The sequence below is a fragment of the Euleptes europaea genome, chromosome 4, assembly GCF_029931775.1.
Source record: "Euleptes europaea isolate rEulEur1 chromosome 4, rEulEur1.hap1, whole genome shotgun sequence".
Classification (NCBI taxonomy): Eukaryota; Metazoa; Chordata; class Lepidosauria; order Squamata; family Sphaerodactylidae; genus Euleptes; species Euleptes europaea.
Window position 1 is genome coordinate 70,728,222 of NC_079315.1, and position 15,824 is coordinate 70,744,045.

At 41.7% G+C, this 15,824-nt stretch overlaps 1 non-coding gene across 1 annotated transcript; it reads left to right on the forward strand.

Moving 5' to 3' along the window:
* Nucleotides 1-4,539: 4,539 nt before the first annotated feature.
* On the forward strand, nucleotides 4,540-4,645 carry LOC130477216 (U6 spliceosomal RNA). Its single transcript, XR_008933306.1, has one exon. It is a non-coding gene; the product is annotated as a U6 spliceosomal RNA (small nuclear RNA).
* The last annotated feature ends 11,179 nt before the right edge of the window (nucleotides 4,646-15,824 follow it).

The following is a 15,824-nucleotide window of genomic DNA, read 5'->3' on the forward strand; positions in this document are numbered from 1 at the left end:
TGGGGATGTCTGAACAAAATGAGATCATGGCCACAATCTTAAGAAGCTCTTTTTTCTATAGTTCTCAGGGTGCCTTTTAAAAGTTTTACATAACACCATCAGGCAGCATAACTAGACAACAGGAGATACTATCTCCTCTTCCCTAAGGTTAATTTACCTCCAGTTCTAGCAGCTTAGAAGCAGATGCAGTACCACACTTGTATCAAAGACATTGCATTTGCAATCTGCTGCCTTTTTTGTTTTGTTAGCACCGTCTCTTGTACATACTAATTACTAAAGCCCTTTGCCAGCATGTTGAGAACATCCAGCTACAGTCTCTTTCAAAGGAAATGTTGAAAATTAATTTCAAATTAAGGAAGGCATTTCAGTGCCTGCATATATGCCATAAATAATACCTTTTAGATTTTCTAGTTTTTAATTCTAAAAAGCCAGTATATAACTATTACCATTAATATTGTGGAGCATAAGTATTAAGTGTGAGCGTGTTGGCCCCATATTTTATATTTTTATTCAAGAACAGTACTCACTTCTCAAGGATACAAGTGTTTTTTAACTATCATCTAGACCAGCGATCTCTAGTCTAGAGTGTGGGACCTTCAGGTAGGGTTGCCAACTTCCAGGTAGTAGCTGGAGATTTCCTGCCATTACAACTGATCTGCAGCCGATAGAGATCAGTTCACCTGGGGAAAATAGCCGCTTAGGCAACTGGACTCTATGGCATTGAAGTCCCCTCCCCAAACCCCACCCTCCCCAGGCTCCACCCCCAAAAAATCCCGCTGGTGGCAAAGAGGGACCTGGCAACCCTACCTTCAGGTAGATTGCTGAGTCCATCCTACTGGGTTGTGACTCAGGCCCCTATAGAGCTATCAATTTTTGCTGCGTTTAGCTAGGCCTCTTGCCTCTATTTGCATGCATGCATGCTTAGTAATACATGTGGTAAAGTCACTAAGGGGTAGAGATGATTCCTCCATGGCTCCGAACCTTGGCTTGTTCCTCCTACATTACACCTCTGGAGCTTGGCTTGTGCTTCTTGTTCTGAGCATTATGGATTTGCTGCCCATGGTCTTGGCCTTGACACCAGTGATGTTGTAACTCTAGCTTCTCTTTTCGCAGTATATAACTCTGTTATTCAACTTCCTGTCACATGCTTGCAACTCAAGAAGTTGCAATATCTGCTCAGGAAAGTATGCCCCATGGATAAATCTACTATTAGGAGCAATTCCAAGCAGCTTTCACGTAGCAGCCATTTCATGTGTTCCAGTAAAAGAAACAGTACTGGAAGCATCATTATATACTGTCCGTTTTTTTGTTCTTTCATTTTCAGTACAAGCAATTCCACACATTTCTGCTTTTTTCTTTTCCAGCATTTGTATTGAATTGGTGTATATCTTATAGAAATTATTATTCTCACCTGACCAATTAGTTAAAGCAGAATTATAAAAACTTGCTTAATCAAGATCCCTGGACTCCTTTCATTCTCTGGGAACAATTTCATTACATTTTTAACATGCCCCCTTGTGAGAAGTAAGATGTGAATCCTGAAGAACGCTGTCTTGTGTATCAACAGGGGTCATACCTTTTGTTTGAAACTTCAAAAAATAGAAACGATCAATAATGTAGAAACATCAGTTATTTGTAGGCAGCACTGTCCGTTTAGATGGCACATTACATTATAAGCAGAAAAGACAGGTTTTTGCTCCCAAGGTACTTACACCACTAACCCTGAAAAGACAAAAGTAATGCTGGTTGGAAAGGCAGAGATCATGGAAGACATTGTCCCCACTTCTGATGGAGTTCAGCTGACTCTTGCTGCCTCAGTTAAGAGCCTTGGGGTTATACTAGATACAGCATCGTTGCTGGAGAAGCAAATAAATGTGGCTGTAAAAGGGTTTTCTTCCAACTCAGCCTATTGTGTAAGATGGCTGCTGACCTTGATGCAGCTGATCTGGCCACCTGGATCCACACCACAGTCACATCAAAACTAGACTACTGTAAAGCACTGTACATTAGTCTCCCCTCAAAACCAATTCAGAAACTCCACCTGGTGCAAAATGCTGAGGCTCGGCTACTATCGGGAGCTAGACAGAGCGTGCATATGACTCCCATTCTGCAGTCACTCCACTGGCTGCCCATCAGTTACCGGGCTCAATTTAAGGCATTACTTATCATATATAAAGCCCTTCATACCCTTAAACCCTTGTATCTGCAATACTGCCTCTCCCCCATGCTCCACCACAACAGCTTCACTCATCTGAGCAGGGCTTTCTGTAGGTGCTAAGCTTCAACTGGACGAAAGCAACAACTGCTTGTACATGTGTCTTCTCCATTGTGGCCCCCATCATGTGGAATGGCCTGCCTGATAAGGTCAGGAAAGCTCCCACTTTCCTGGCTTTCTGCAAACTATGCAAAACTGAATTATTCAAGAGAGCTTTTCTACACAGGCAATAAGGTTGCACTGACAAAATGAGTTACAAAATTATTTGGATAAATTATTAAGGACTGTGGTCTATACTCCTATGTATAGTAGGATCCTAATATGTAATTTTTGTATCATTCAATGTTTCATGTTAATACTCAGGTTTTGCTTCTGTTTTCAGATTTCTGGTTGGTTCTACAGCCCTAATCCTAATGGATTGTTTGTTGAATTTCCCATTTTGTTGATTGTATTGACTCATTCTGTGTAATCTGCCTTGAGTCCAAGTGAGAAAGGTGGACTATAAATATTGTAAATACATAAGTTAAAATATTGCCTGCCTCTGTGTAGCAACCTTGGACTTCATTGGGGTCTCCCATGTAACTACTAACCAGGACTGACCCTGCTTAGCTTCCTAAAGCTGATTAAATCAGACCAGCCTGGGCCATCCAGGTCAGGGTGTAGTTTGTCTAGAGAGATTATTTGGGTCCTAGGGAATTTAAACCACAGATTTATAGTGAAATCCTTTTTTTGAATCCAGCAATAGGTTAGCTAGGCACTGCTCAGGCAATCAAATGGCTTCAATTATATGAACATGAAGAACATAGAATTGTGCTCACTGGCCCTGTCCCATACCCACACACAGCAGAACAACTACATTGCAGGGGCTTCCTGCAGACGTTGAACTATAAGTTCATATCTCTGGGGCAGATGCAGCAGGTAGAATCCCACTCTTTTCTACATGCATACAGTATACACAGTTTTAAATGCATATATGACACTGCTGTGGAGTCAGAATTTGCTTTGCTGAACTGAAATCTTTAACGTTTAATAAGAAAAGTATACTCAAAATTACCATTTTAGTGATTTATAATGTGTCACTGTGTTCTTAGGAAAAGGTTAAAGCCTAGGTTATTGCTTTTCATGCAGCTGAGACAGCATAACTTCTGTCCTTTGCCTAAAGATTTAATCATAGTAATCAAACAGTAAAATCAGCCTTCTTGAGTAGCAACCCCATTACTGGGTGTCTGTGGGCACAGGATGTCTGAATGGTTTCATTACTTCACAGCAGAACCAAATAGATGTGTTTACTTCAACAGGACATTCTCTTTTCAGACTCTGACAGGTAATAGCCCTCTCTAGGCAATATTTTCCTCTTTGCAAACTCTAAATGAATATGTGTTATTGTAATGAGAAAATAATTCAGTAGTTTGGCTGTGCAAACAGGATTGGAACTAAGTGCTGAAGGCACTCCACTGTCAGTAGCTCCTGAACAAATCCTGGTGGATCACAACAACAGGTAGCTTAATAGGGGATGTAAAACCAAGGAAGCTTGCAGCCACCAAGGGAGTGAAACATAATAACAGAATTCAAAATGTTGTAGTCCAAGTATTTAACCAGGTTCTTGGATTGCCAGTTGAGCAACTGAATTGTATATGAGGACTAATGCATCACATCCTTCTGTTCTGTATCTTCATAGCACAATCCCATTGCATAACAATCCCAGAGCTACCTTTAGTCTCAATATAATAGCGTTTTGCAATTCTAGTTCTCAGAGTCGCTCCACTCATGATTCACCAGCCTGCACAGCCCAGCTCCCAAGTTGTCATTCCTTCCCCCCTCCCCCAGAGAAAGTACAACACTTTTCCCACATGTAGGGAACCTCCCAAAAGGTTCAGGCTCCTGCCACCACTCCTTGGAGCACTGGCAGAAAAATAGAGGGCAAAAATCAGCGTTGATGACAGCTTGACATCAACTCCAGTTCTGAAACCAGAAGTGATGTCAATGCATTGCACAACACTAGGAAATTCCTACATTGTCATGCAACACTGTGATGTCACTTCTGGTTCTGAAACCAGAAGTGATATCATGGCATCACTAATGCCAATTTTGAAATCTCTGCCCCCAATTTTCTCTCCATTATCATAGTGAAGAAATTGCAAAAGATTATCCATTTTTAAAATTAAAATAGTACATAGATTACTAGTGATTGCAGGAGCTAAATAATTTCACAGTGGATGTAGGTATGGTTCTTCAAAGCTGAAACTGCTGCATAGGCAGGAGAAAGATGTGTTTTCTGTTGGCATGTAGGCAAAATAGTAATAATTATGAAAGGTAACTTTCTAGAGCTCATTTTGGCACACATACACTAAAACTGAAACACTACAGAGAAAGTTAGCATGACCCCTGAGCAAGTATGACACATATATTCATAAAGCACCATGCAGTTCTTCAAGCTAATGTTCCCCTTTCTCAAATCCCCCTCCTTATCTTAGTGAATTCCTGGCTGGCTCCAACCATTAACTTTAAGCAGTAGATTCTGCCTGCCTGCTGCACATCAGCTTTGCACTTCCAGGAGAATAGGAAGCATAAAAAGACCCTATAGGCAAGGTCTTCTGGGATGGTGTAGAGCAAACAAAACAAAACTCCAAAATACTGACGTATGAGTCCACACACCTCACTAGGTAACCTGCCACCAGTCCATTTCACTACCCAGCCAGTCAGAGACCAAGGGACAAGCCTCTGACCCTCCTGGGACTAAGATCAAGAAAGTCACCCTTACAAGGTAGATCGCTCACAAGGTGAGTTTGAGAAACTATTAATCTGGTAGCCATAGCCAATGAAGGCCAAAGTACTGAATAGGGCTGTGTATATCAATAAACCCGAACTGAAAATAAACCCCAAATTAGTAGTTTCGGCAATATTTGGGTTTCATTTCGGCCAAATACCCAAACCTGGGAATCTACCTGAAGCCTTTTTCAGCTTTTTCGGGTTTTGGCTATTTGCCTTTGTTCAGATGCACGGCTCTGTGCTTTCCCCCATTTTTCATAGTTGGGGCCCTTTTGAGGTAGGAGTTGTGTAACTGGAGCCAAACTTGGTCAAACCAAACTATCCATTAATCTGGAAGGGTCATTTTAAAAGACAGGGCTCACCCAGTTCCATCCGGAGGGATATACCCTCCAACTAAAAAGCACCAGTTTCTACAGCTGCTGGAAAGGCTTCTGAAGAAGATTCCTCACCCACACAGATGAGCAATCTCCTTCACAAGAGCTGCCTTGGTCATGACTTTGGCTGGCTCTGGTATCAAACCCCCCCCCCCATGAAAACCTGCTCTCAAACTGGTCACCCCAAATAGTGGCTTTGATTCCCCACACTGTGACTATCTCTTGAAATTAGATTTTTGATGACTATAATAAAGGTCAGTTCACAGGAAGTTATTTGCCACCAAAAGATATGTTTTCCAGCTTAAATGGGGCAGAGCCCGAGGAGGGTGGGGTTTGGGGAGGAGAGGGACTTCAATGCCATAGAGTCCAATTGCCAAAGCGGCCATTTTCTCCAGGTGAGCTGATCTCTATCTGCTGGAGATCAGTTGTAATAGCATGAGATTTCCAGCTAGTACCTGGAGGTTGGCAACCCTACTTAAACATGCACACAAAAGTCTGAATAGAAGAACTATAGGAAGCTGTACTTCTTTTATGCCTTAAACATTCTCATGAGCAATCACCTTACACATGGTAATAATATTGATTTAACATGAATGCTTTAAAAAATCAGTCATGTTTGTTTCCACGCAAATATAAATACTGCTTGTTAATACCAGAACAATCAGAAGCCATTTTCTCTATACATCTTCTTGGCACCACCACCTTTATTTGGTAAGAGATTTAAGTAGGACAAGTCTTTGAATTGTATATTTTGGGCAAATCTCAACAGACATCATCATCTGAGCAGAATAAATACAGGTAAATTTAGGCTGTCAAGATCTTGGCAAAAAGTGAAATTCCATTGGGACATTACAACACATTCAAAAAAATTATTTCAGTATCTCCTTTGGGCTTCTGTCTATGTTTGCTCAGTGTCCTTATCAAAATTGGGACTGTGCAAATAAATAGATATTACTGTTTCCTCTCTCAAGAGATCAAGAACATAATATCACAATCAAGGACATATGTATGACTGGCAACATGAAAACAGTGTAGGAATGGCTTTATTTGCAAAGAAAGAAACTCTTTACTTTCCACATAAAGTGAGATGACATGTTTTTATATCACTCTTTCATAGGGTTGTGCAAAAAAAATTCGGTAAACTTCAGGTTCAGGATTTTTGGGCCCAATTTTTTAAAGTAAACCTGGAATAAGCCGAATACCCATACTAGTAAATTTGTATTTTGGCTTTACTTCTGGGTTTACTGAAAAAAATTGAGCCCATTGTCGTCTATAGGGATTTTTCTCCTAAGCTCTTGTGGGGCATTTTTGGAGGTAGAGTCCCCATACTTGCAGCATAGCTGCAAGAGACTCTCCTTAGACAAACACCAAAGTTTGGTGAATGTTGGGAGAGGGGGTCCAATTTTATGGGCCCCCAAAAGGGTCACCCCCATCCTCCAGGCATTTGTGAGCCGAGCTGAGTTCAGCGTTGCCGAGGACTGGCAGAAAGTGCCAATTGGCAGGCTGCCGCTTCAAAGTCTGGGGGCTCTGTTTGTATTTGGGGCACACAGCATGATGTCCATGCAAATTAGCTTCCAAACTGAGGGAAAAGGCTTAAATGTAAGAAAAATAAGGAACAGAAAACATTTCTTTTGTTGGAAAATGATATCCTGTGAACAGTCCTTTATTGCAGTAATCAAAAATCTGATTTCAAGAGATGGTCACAGTGCAGGGAAAAGAAGCCTCTACTTGGGGTGACCTTCAGTTTCAGAGCAGGTTTTCAGGGGAGGTGATATCGGAGCCAGCCAAAGTCTTGACCATGGGGGATGTCTGAAGGAGATTGCTCATCCGTGCGGGTGAGGAAGTCTTCTTCGGAAGTCTGGTGGTGTGAGCAGTTGTTGAAGCCGGCTCTTTTTAGTTGAAGGGTATATCCCTCCGGACGGGACTGATGAGCCCCATCTTTTAAACAACCCTTATGCTTGATCAGAATTAACCCACTGAATGGTGATGGATGGATGGTTGTGTGGTTAGATGGTTGATCAGACCAAGTTGGCTTCGATTACACAATCCCTACCTCAAAAAGGTCCAAACTATGGGGCCCTAATAAAACCAGTAAAAAAAATAAGAGAAAAATGGGAGAAAGCACAGAGCCATGCCTCTGAGCAAAGGTGAATAGCTGAACCCAAAAAAACCGGAATAATTATCGCCTATGTATTGGGAATCGCCTATTTGGCTTCAGGCAGATCCCCAGGTTTTGGTGTTCGGTAAACCTGAAACCTGAAAATTACGGAAACGGCTAATTTCGGGTTATTTTGGTTCAGGTATATCAATATGCACAACCCTACTCATTCATGATAGTGTATAAAACAACCACAGAATTACCAGGAGAACCTGAAGTGCTAGTTATATTCACAGTGGCATATTTCCAACCATGCAGTTTCAAAGACTTAACAGCACTTAAGTGTGCAATCCTGAAGGGGGAGCGAATGCCCATAGGAGACAGCATGACCCCTACGCCGGTGTCCATGCCACTTGCACCATGCAAACTGGCACTGATGGAGGACCTACATTTTTGGGACCCTGAAGCTTAAACTGTTATTGGGCCCCCTTCGCAATCAGCAACAATAGGGCAACATCCAACAAGGCCCAAAGGGCCTTGCTGCCCTTGCAGGGACCTCAAGGCCCAAATGGCGAAGAACAGGGTGGTGGGGTGGAGTCCTTGAAAATGGGCCATATAGTGACCTCCTTCCTATCAGCAATGAGGTCTAGGTAACCACTATTATCTTCTTCAATATGTTCTATGGCAGATGTATTGGTTCATTCTCTAATAAAGAGGTAGAAGGTCATCAGCGGGGGCTCATTAGGATAAAGAGGTGAAAATCTGATTTTTGGTGTAAAAATGCACAAGCGAGACGAGGATCTGAGAATTCAGATGTCTTTTTATGGTTCCGATTGGCTCTAGCCTAAGGGCTGAGCTACAGAACTATTAAGCCGTGCACCAACGAAGGGTTTGAGGATCCAGCTGCCAAAATGTAGGCTATGAATATATTCTGGTGAGCTCAGCAAGCCCATACAGCTGGGGGTTCAGGTGCTGCAAGCCCCTGAGAAAATTTTGAAATTTGACCAATTAGAGGGACATTTTGAGGCCATATGAAATGGGTATTGGAGCATATCCTAAGGTCAGTATTAAGTACGTCAACCCATTGGCTTATGATTCTGTCACTAAAATAGCCTTATTTTAATAACAAACACTTTTAAAAATTTTCAAAATGTTGTTGAAAAAATCATTCATTAAAAAAAAATTTGCTTCAGGGCCCCCGGGATTAGGGGCCCTGAATCTTAAGCTTCATTAGTTTCACAGTAGATCTGCCACCGCACGGCCTCTTGCCTGCATGTTCCCAGTGTATCTCACTGCCCCAGCACCTTGGGAGGCTTTCCCAGGACATTCTTAACCCCTTTCGCCCCAAGAATGCCCCCTCATGCTGCGGTGTTGCTACGCAGCTATTTTACAGAGGAATGGGCTGCCCATCTTCAGAAGAAGGAGGAGAGACTTCTGCTGATTCTTCCCTCCCGTTACAGATCCCTACTTGGCCTCTGATGGTGCTCCTAAGGGGTCTGCTGACCCACAGAAACAAAATTTCAAGGGCTCAGTGGCCTGCAGGCCCACTCCACAACGTTCACAGATAGTTGGTTACACCTCAGCATCATATAAGAGCTTCAAGTGAAAGTGATCGTTCATTTACTATACTTAGTTATGCCTGTTATTGCTTTACATTTCACGATTTAAAATGGCATAGTTGGCTACAGCAAAGCCATATTACAGGCAATTCTGTTCTGTCTAAACAGCTCTGATGTCTGTGCCTCTACAATCAAAACGTCTTTTTCAATTAAGAAGCCCAAAATGATTTATTTAGCTTTTCCTCATGTGTTCCTTGATCATATTAGAGGTCTCTTTCTGTGCATTTTCCAGATCTGTGATATCATTTCTAAAATGACGTCACTCTAGCTGTACACAGTATTCTAAGTGGGAGTGTACCATAACTTTATATTGTGGCACTATAATCATTGACATTTATTTACAATGCTTTTCCTAGTATTTCTTAACAGTGAATTTGTATTTTTTCCCACTGCTGCAGCATACAGAACGGATGTTTTTAGTGAGCTTTATGATCCTAAGATCGCTCCCTCCCTCTCTCCCTCCCTCATACACTCAGATAGTCACAAATAGATCCCATCAGATTTTTTAAAAATCCTACTGTGCGTGACTTTCTTTTTCAGTGATACTGAAGCTCATCTGCTCTTGAAGTTCGTCTGATATATACCCTGTTTGGAGCAATATGTTAAGAATTCTTAACAATCTGCTTTGGATGTTACCGAATAATTTGATATTCTTTATGCAAACTTAACTAGTTCAATAAAAATCAGATTCATCCTAGAACCCCTAGAGTTCTGTCACAAATAGATGCATTAAAAAGGATAAAGTTTTAAAATCAACTGATGGATTAAAAAGTAGCAAGGTATTATTGATTGTACAGCATTTACGGCTTACATTGATGTATAGCTTATTATGAAAGTCAGACTCCTTACCAGGCAAGTCATAACACCCTTTTTACATAAAACAAGAGTACAATAGCACCTTATAGATTTTACTCCAGCATAAACTTTCATAGGCCAGACCTCATATTATCAAATGTACAGAAAGAGCCCTTATATTAGGTTGATACTTTTATATTCACAACAGAAAGACAGTTGGGACAGAGGCAGTTGGGGAGATGTTACAAAGAGAAACCTGTTTAAAATAAGATCCAATAAAAAGAGTAATATGTTCACTCTGCCTAGGTGAGGGTCCCCTCCAACTGTTGCTAGATAGGCAAAGCAGGATACTGATAATTCCAGACGAGTAGCCAATGGATACCGTGGACTGCCAAAAAGATAAATAAGTAGGTTCTAGATCAAATCAAACCCGAACTCTTCCTAGAAGCTAAAATGACTAAACTGAGGCTGTAGTACTTTGGCCACATTATGAGAAGACATGAATCACTGGAAAAATCAATAATGCTAGGAAAAATTGAAGGCAGCAGGAAAAGAGGAAAACCCAACATGTAAATGGATTGACTCAATAAAGCAAGCCACAGCCCTCAGTTTGCAAGAGCTGAGCAAGGCTGTTAATGATAGGGTGCTTTGGAAGTCATTAATTCACAGGGTCACCACAAGTCCAAAGCAACTTGACAGCACTTAACATACACACAGACAGCCAATTTCAGTCTTTAATGTCTCACTGGACTCCTCTTTTATTTTGCTGCTACAGACTAACACAGCTACCCATCTGGAATTATCACAATTTTTACATATAAAATGCAGACGTGTCAGCCTAGCCGCTGCCCCAATTAAACTGATAAAATGTCCCATTGATCAATCAATAAAATGTCTACCTCCTGTCAGTGGAGTAAGCTATACATACAAGGGAATATTTAACACATGTAGCAAAACGTTGGATTTTAGCCATAATGGCTGCTCCTTTTAGGACACGTCAGCTTCAGGAGGCAAAAGGGTGGTATAACCTTTTCCCACCCTTCATATCTCCACTTCGGTGATGTTCTAGATACTTCCCTTTTCCTTGCAGGGTCCCAGTTCCTTGTCTGCCCTCACAAACACATCCAAAGTCCACAGGAGAAAAACTGGGGGGGAGGGGGGTGTTAGTAGAGAAGGTGCAGTTGGAAGGCTAAGCTGTGCACACACATTATCTCACATAGTGTCCAACTTGTTACTCTGGAGGGCCAAGAACAGGGTTTGCAGGCCAAGGCATCCCACTAATATTGTCTCCTGGCACTGGTATTCAGAGGTTTATTGCCTTTCTGTGGCTAGTAGCTGCTGCTAGACCTATCCTCCATGAATCTGTCTAATCCCCTTTTAAAGCCATCTTTGCCTTGGTCATCACTACATCTTCTGGCAACAAATACCACATATTAGTAACTCATTGCATAAAGAAGTATTTCCTTTTGTTCATCCTGAATCTGCTGTTCATCAGCTTTGCCAGATGCCCCCGAGTTCTAGTATTTTGGGAGAGGGGGAGAAAGTTCTCTTTATCCCCTTTATCTCATGCTTAATTTTATAAACCTCTATCATGCCCCCCTTAGTTGTCTCTTTTCTAAACTGAAAAGTGCCAGACTCTTTGCTCTTTCCTCATATGACAGGTGCTCAAACCCCCTAATCATCTTGGTTGCCCTCTTCTGTACTTTTTCCAGCTCTGCGATGGTGGTTTTTTTTTTTTTTTTTTTTGGGAGATATGGTATCCAGAACTGCTCACAGAATTACAAATGAGGCCACGCCACAGACCTATACAGGGACATTATAATATTGGCTGCTTTATTGTCAATCCCTTTCTTAATAATCCCCAACATAGAATTTGCCTTTTTCACTGCTGCAGCACACTGGGTCGACATTTTCATTGAACTATCCACTACAACCCCAAGGTCGCTTTTGCTTTCAGCCTCAGCAAGTTCACACCCCATTAGTGTGTACTTAAAGCTGGGATTTTTTGTTGAAGGCTTTCACCGTCAGAGTTCATCGGTTCTTGTAGGCTATCCGGGCTGTGTAACCGTGGTCTTGGTATTTTCTTTCCTGACATTTCGCCAGCTGCTGTGGCAGGCATCTTCAGAGGTGTAACACTGAAGGACAGTGTCTCTCAGTGTCAAGTGTGTAGGAAGAGTAATATATAGTCAGAAGGGGGTTGGGTTTGAGCTGAGTCATTGTCCTGCAAAGTATTAGAGGTAATGTGCTAATCATTGTCCTGTAAGTATCAAGATAATGTGCTAAGGGGTGTGGTATGTTAATGTGGAACCATTGTATCCTGAAGTGATCTGTTAACATGTGGAATCCATGGAATCAGGATACAATGGTTCCACATTAACATACCACACCCTCATTAGCACATTATCTTGATACTTACAGGACAGTGATTAGCACATTACCTTTAATACTTTTCAGGACAATGACTCAGCTCAAACCCAACCCCCTTCTTACTATATATTACTCTTCCTACACACTTGACACTGAGAGACATTGTACTCCAGTGTTACTCCTCTGAAGATGCCTGCCACAGCTGCTGGCGAAACGTCAGGAAAGAAAATACCAAGACCATGGTTACACAGCCAGGATAGCCTACAAGAACTGGGAATTTTTGTTCTAATGTTCCAGCATACCTACATTGAACTGCATTTGCCACATAGTTGCCTATCATCCAGTTTGTGGAAATCCTCTTCAAGTTATTCACAGTCAGCTTTGGTTTTCACATTGCTGAATAATTTTGTGTCATCTGCGAAATTGGCATTACAGTGCTCATCCCCAGTTCCAGATCATTTATGAATAAATTGATTAGCACCAGCCCCAATACCAATCCTTGTGGGACCTCACTTCTTCAATCCATTGAGGGAACTGTCCTTTTATTCCTACTCCTTGCTTCCTCTTGTTTAACCAATTTTTAATCCTGAAGAGGACCCATCCTTTTATCTCACGAATGCTAAGCTTACACTAACACTATTATGTAGGAGATTCACCAAACCCCAACAGTGATGAAAAGCATCCTCTAAGTTTGGGAGACAAATGGCCATTTCCAATCACTTAAATGGGTTGCAGTAGTCTACTCATCAACTGTTTTTCTGTCGTTACACATCCTGTTGATCAGAACCTGCTGCTAATTGATAGCAGCAAAGGAGAAATTATGGTATTTGAAAACAAACATTTAGAGGCTGGTTTCAAAATGCACCACAAAGGCATTGTGCATCATGTTGATGATACATGAGGGGTTTCTTTTCCTTAGAAAGCATTGCTTTTTTGCTGCCTCTTGCTGATAGTTGGACACAATCAATAACACTTACCCAGTGTGGTGCTGTGGACTGATGTGCCAGGCTCTACCTTGAAAAGTGCCTTAGAAATGGGTTGTTTATCAATGACACACTTATTTACATAACTCAGTAATCCTACCACAGATTTCACCATAAACAGGGAGTTGATGGCTGAATGTACACACCATAACAAGCAGGTTGGGAGCCCAATCCTATATTTCACTGACGTTACAGGATCATTAAAAATAGGATTGAAAAAGCAAAAGGTCTGAGATTCTTTGATGAAATAAAAATCGATTTTGCTGAAAGGTAACACTCTTAGGCCCCATCATTTGTTACTTTAATTTCCATAGGGGAAAATGCCTTGGATTTTCAGCTTGTTATCCAACAGCTTATGTGGACACTTGTGACCCTAGATGTTAAGGAGGCTGAGATTCCTTGATTCCTTAGGTTTGTATCTGTCATAAACAGTAATTATTCTGACCTAGTTTAGAGGCTGTTATAAAATTTCTAGGATAATGTATGAGAAATGCTCTAGGAGAAATCATTATTATATAACATGTTGTTTAGTTTTTGATTAAATAATTGTGCATTAAAACAGGTAGGTTTGCATCATTTTGACACATGACGAACATAAAATTACGGTGAGCAGCCTTGTTAGTCTGTCAATAGCAGTAGAATAGAGCAAGTGTCCAGAAGCACCTTAAAGACTAACAGGGTATGAACTTTTGTGAGCTACAGCTTAGTCCTTGAGATATGATATCTTCAGGTATCTGAAGAAATAAAACATAAAATTGGGACAGTTAGATGAGGGAGGGAGAGTGAGAGAGAGAGAGAAAGAGAGAGGATCTTATATTCAAATAGTGAAGTCAGCCAAATCTGAGGATACTTAAATCTGGGGATTGGAGCTGTGAACTGGCCAGTCAGATCTTTCTACAAACCTGAAAAGAGACCCAGGTTTACAGAAAAATATGAAATACATTGAGGGGTTTAAAGAAACCGAAAATCATAAAAGGAGCACCTGTAGCTTTAAGCAACGGATTCCCTCAGTGGCCATTGCTAAGCCTACCACAGATTCCAGGCTTGGTTCTGTCAGTGAAAGGCAGGACAGGGGGCAGGGTCATTTCCAGGCCTACTTTGAAGTAAAACTCATTGGGGCTAGGCCTGAGTCCTAGGGTTGCCATCTCCAGGTTGGTAAATTCCTGGAGATTTTGTGGTAAAGTCTGAGGATGGCAGGGTTTGGGGATGGGAGAAGCCTCATCTGAATATAATGCTATAAAGTTCACCCTTGAAAACAGTCATTTTCTCCAGGGGGACAATCTCTGTTGTCTGGAGTTCAGTGGTAATTTTGGAAGATCTCCAGGTCCCGCCTGGAGGCTGGCAACCCTAGGCCTGGCAGCAAACCCTCTGGGTGACTTGATACTACCCTATTTGCATGACTGAACTAGCCCTGCAGTAATTTAACAAGAGTTTGCTTGTTTGACAGAATTCAGTGGTGAAATCTGGAAGACCCATATGGACAGGAGAAAGCAGAACTTTTTAGTTTTTTAATCTGCAGCAATTTTTCTGTTAATAGTTGCAGTTTCTATTCCTGCACCTGGAAAGCAATATGGGTCTATACCCATATACGTTGAGTTAACATGTCTTGCCCTTGGCAGACAGTATGCTAGTATGCTGAATTGTGCATAATATCTGAGGACCTCCACTTCCCCTTGTGCATTTTGGGAATTGTAGTTCCAAGCACATCTGACATTAATGGTGAAAGGGTGTTACCAAATTTAGAGGGGGTGGGGTTAACACATAAATTTATTGTCTCCGGTCCAGGCTTAAAGAGAGGTGAATGAAAACTGTGCACTCACAGGTTTGGGACTGAAATTAAAAGCCACAGAGCTCTGGATCAGGCTTAGAAAGAAAAAGAGAGGATGTAATAACATGAAACGATCAGAAAGAGTTTATTCCGGAGAATCAGTGTTACAGACAAACAATCAGAGCAATAGTATCTTTTAGTACAAAATACTACACAACCTCTCACAGAGAGATGAAAACATATAGAAAGACTATGCCTGATAAGCATGTCAGAACCCATACCACATGGATAGGAGGCAAGCAAGAAAGCATGTCCATGTTCCTCTGTGCAGATTGCATGCATGCAAGTTATCATCCTGTTTGGTATTGGGAAGACTGCTCAGTTATAGTGATGATGAAGCACAATGGAAAATACAGCTGACTTTTTGTTGGTCTGCCAGAAGGCAGAGAAAGTCCAAGAACGCCAGAATTAGCTCTTCCCATTGGCACAATGGGCAGTGCAAGGCAGAGCAGAAGCCTGCTGGCTCTCCATTTAGAGAAGGAAGAAGAAGAGTTGGTTTTTATACCCCAATTTCTCTACCTTTAAGGAGTCTCAAACCCGCTTACAATCACCTCCCCTTCCTCTCCCCACAACAGACACCTCGGTGAGGCCAAGAGAGATCGGAGAGAACTGTGACTAGCCCACGGTCACCCAGCTGGCTTCATGTGTAGGTGAGGGGAAACCAACCCGGTTAGAGTCCATCACTCATGTGGAAGAGTGGGAATCAAGCCCAGTTCTCCAGATTAGAGTCCACCGCTCCTAACCACTACACCACTCTGTAGGGTTTAGGAGGGGTG